This window comes from Cygnus olor, chromosome 24 (genome assembly GCF_009769625.2).
Source record: "Cygnus olor isolate bCygOlo1 chromosome 24, bCygOlo1.pri.v2, whole genome shotgun sequence".
NCBI lineage: Eukaryota > Metazoa > Chordata > Aves > Anseriformes > Anatidae > Cygnus > Cygnus olor.
In genome coordinates, this window is record NC_049192.1 from 6,652,010 (window position 1) to 6,656,058 (window position 4,049).

At 49.9% G+C, this 4,049-nt stretch overlaps 1 long non-coding RNA gene across 1 annotated transcript; it reads right to left on the reverse strand.

Annotated features, from left to right (window-relative positions):
* Positions 1 to 691: 691 nt before the first annotated feature.
* On the reverse strand, positions 692 to 3,648 carry LOC121059389. Its single transcript, XR_005814553.1, has 4 exons — positions 1,927 to 3,648; positions 1,559 to 1,804; positions 1,030 to 1,124; positions 692 to 896 (listed from the first exon to the last, which is right to left on the reverse strand). It is a non-coding gene; the product is annotated as an uncharacterized LOC121059389 (long non-coding RNA).
* Positions 3,649 to 4,049: the final 401 nt, after the last annotated feature.

The following is a 4,049-nucleotide window of genomic DNA, read 5'->3' on the forward strand; positions in this document are numbered from 1 at the left end:
ACGAGCTTTTTCATTAGCATTTGGAGGATTGAAGCGCTCGTTAGTATGAGAGTTGCAGAGAGCTTTGAGGCAGCACTCCTGCACTGATCTGTAAGACCAGGAAAGATGACCTAACCTGGACTCCCCCAAAATTTCATGTTATTCTCTGTAAAATGCAAACTGTACCAAATCCACCAGAATTAGAAGCAGTTTAGACCCAAAATTACATTAATCTTCCCCAAATTCTGCTCTGCATCACTGTACAACCTCACAGGGCTCAGTGGGGATCCCCATGCTCAGTCCCATGAGATTGCCTAAAACATCCCTTTATTTCCAGGTGAGATTAAGCCAACCTAAAAAGAAAGACCCCATTATCTCTTCTTATTGCAGTCTGAATCTAATGTAACCTGCTCTTGAATCTCACCCACTCTGCATTTAATTCATCCCAATCAAATGGATGCTCCTTCCCCTTTTTTGGGTTTTAAGTGACCACTTGGCAGTAATGGTTTTCAGCCTGTCAGAAATATCTATGAATTATTTGTCCTTACGGTTTGAGTGGACTAGATGCAACTAATATTTCCTCTTGTGTCTTCAGTGTTTCTTGTATACACTCCAATAAAGCAGATTGCAATGGCTGATCATTTCCAATGGAAGATTTGCAAAGCATTCAAACCCATTAAAAAAAGATCACAGCCAAGAGTAACTGCTTTATTTAAGTCTTGGAAAAGAAATAAAGGCTGTAAATGCTGAAAGCACAGAGCGTATCTGTCTGGGATCAGGCACAAACCCAAGAGCATCCAAAAATCCTGTATCAGCACAAGCTGTGGTATACAGCCACAAGCCAAGCACCATTTTATCTGGAGATAAATGGGAACCTTGTCAACCAGGTGATTCTTCTGCATCCTATGGGTGATGAACTAAAATAAAAGGAGTGGCTTAATGTAGGTAGGAGCTTTGCACAGGTGTCAGCCCCATTACATTTCCATGATATTATTAATGCCATACAGACTTTTACAAGCAAAATAAATAAAACTAAAAGGAGTCACTCACCTGCAGCCAAGTTCAGGCAGCCTAAATTACAGTTCTTCCTCCAGCAATAGAAGATCCTATGGGTGGTTACGGATGTGGTCGGTGTCTGTGCAGCTCTGACATGCAGGTAAGGATTAGAAAGAGTTTGTCTCAGGAAAGACTCAGATTCAGAAACCCTATACCCTCGTGAAACCCTATCTTGCCTTGCTGTCCTTGGCTTTAAAGGAAACACGGGGAAGAAACATGGCACTGCAAGCAGGGCTGTGCTGACAGCCCTGGCACATCTTCACAGGTAATGATTGCCGCAAACGAAGCAAAACTCCTCTGCAACTGACCCCAAGAGGGGTGTACCCCTGAGAGCTCAGCCCCCGAGCTGGTCACCCAGCTGATTGCTTCAGTACTTGGAAGTAGTTGCTCCACGGATATCACATGCACAAGGAGAGGGATTCCCCTTGCCACTAAGAACTTCATACTTGGGGATCTAGAAGCAATGCTTGTTTCAAGAAGCAACATTCACATTTTAAGACTAAAGGACTCTAAGGAGTTTTACCTGCCCAGGTGTGGTCTGTAGCTCAGTCCTACCAAGGCATGTTGCCACCTTGACGGGAGCTGTGGCTCCACGCTTGGGTGCTGGCCTCACTGCTGCTGTCCTGTGCAATGCCCAAGGGATACCAGGTGCATACTCTGGGGACCAGGTGCATACTTGGGGGACCAGTTGAACTGTGGCACTTCCATGGCCCAGGGAGGCCCTGGGAGCCTTTCAAGGGGGTTCCCAGGTGGCACCAAACATCCCTCACTACAAGAAAATGCAAAAAAAGCAGCCATGCACTCAGCTCTGAGCAGCAGCATTAGGCAACATCAGGGAAGAGGTGATGTGTCCCAGATCACAGAAGTGTCTTCCCATTAGTAAAGTCCCACCTTATTCCCTGAACCATGAAGAAACAGGCACAGGAGGCCTTGGCTGCTCTAATGGGTCCTTCCAAGCCTACTGTATGGTGTCCTGGTCACTACCCTGTAAATATGCCTCTAAGTGCATTTTCTCCCAAGAATACATGGGAAGGGTTAAACCCACCTCTTGTCCATCTTCAAGCTTGGCAAGGAGGATGGAGGAAGGCACACACTGGAGGCTGTACTCACTCAGCTCAGCAGGGTAGCTGTGAGTTTGCTGACCAAGATGGATGGGTCTTCTCCTCACTACATTCAGCTGATCTGCATCTTGGTATCAAGTATCACAACCAGTCCTGCAGTAATCATGGACAGCAAAAGGTGGAAGGGAAGGTCCAGTGCTCAACCAGGCCATCAGCTTGGCCATTCTGCTTTAACACAGCTCACAAGGAGGGCCCAAAGACCTCCCTCAATCTTTGGGCACTACCCAAAGCAATACATGCGCAGTGTCCCTAGGAGATATTCCCACCTCACAGGTATTTCCTGGAGGTTACAGTTACGGTGCAGCAATGGGGAATCACATTAATTACTTGTTCAGCTGAATGGTAGTAACAAAGGTGCAATGCCGGGTGAGGGACATATCAAGAATCATGTTAGCATGGCAAGTGGCATAGGAACGCCCAGAAAGGGTGATGCTCTGCAGAAAGGCCTGAAGTTGTTACAAGGACGTCGGGAGACTTGATACAAAAGGCCAGCTTATTAATAGCTAATAGGTAAATAAATTATGTACCCACTTGGGTGGATTGTGTTTCTTCCTCCTTGCTGCACCCTGCTGTCTCCATCACCACCTTTCTCCCTGGTTTCTGTCCCGCTTGGCTCTTTCTTCTCCTTTATTTTTGTGCTTTGCAGGACTTGCACGTGTTTGCTTCGAAAACTTCAAAGCTGTAGCAGTGAACCCGGCCTCTCTCCTGCATCTCGGTTGTCCATATCTATCCAGACCAGGAAACGACACCACCAGCCCTGCTGAGACTCCCTGAAGAGGGCCAGACACCCCCATCACCCCAGGGCTGCTCCTGCTCACAGGGCCCCGTTGATGCCCTGGAAACACCAAGGCTGAAAGAAGAGCTCCGGCAGCAAAACAAAAGCTTCTGGCAGAGGCTTTCTCTGTGCCCCTTTGTGGGATATGGCCCAGCCTGTCTGCCATCTGCCCAGCCCCAGCAGGAGCAATCCAAGCTCTGCCATGCCTCTAGCCAAGCACCAGCAGCTCTGCACCCTACAGGCTGCAGCAGGTCCCTGGCAGGCAGAGGGGAGAGCACAAGGCTGGGCAGTGCTGCAGGGGGAGAGAAGAGGCGCGCACCGTACCCACCTGGAGGGGGCTGCATGCACGTGGGAGTTACAGACCCCAGCCCCCCAAAAACCCCAAGCAGGAGGCTGGAACGTTGAGTCCAACGTAGTACATAAAAGCAGGTTTGGGTTCTGTGTTGCCTGCATGACTCCACCACAGTTTCCTTCTGGTTGAAGGCGGGAAGCTGATACCTGCCAACACCTCAACTACCATCCTTCCGCCATCTCCAAACTGCAAACACCGCTCACAAGCCCACATGCAGCAGTTCTGGGGGAGGTCACAGCCTGCTGGAGCCTGCGTGCCAGCACGGTGTGCTCAGCCTGCTGCAGGCCCGCGTGGGGCACAGCAGCGTGTCTTCTGGAGCACCTTGGAGCCTGCCGCACAGACCCTGAGCTTTGGGGCTGGCTCCCACCTGGAGGAGTATAGGAAAGAAGGGGTGCTCATACAGGTAAACCCTTCAGAAGCAAGCTCCCACCCACGCATCACTGGGCATTGCAGCATTTCTGGTGGTGATACAAAGCCATCTTCTCAGGTGAGCTGGGGATCTCGGCCATGTCCATGGTAAATTCCCATCCCCAGCACACAGCAGATGTGAGGAGCATTCAAAGAAAAGCCCAGAGGAGAATGCCAGGCCCTGTGCTATCTCTTCACCCCCAGGAACAGCCCCAGTGCCTAAGCCCTCATTTCCCAGATGCTGCCCCTTTACTACTCTTTCGTGATCACTTTCTCTTCTTGCTCTGTTCTCAGACGCTGTGCTATGATATCCCTCTGCCTGGGCAGCGTTTGGCAATCCGATCACTGTCTCCTCCTC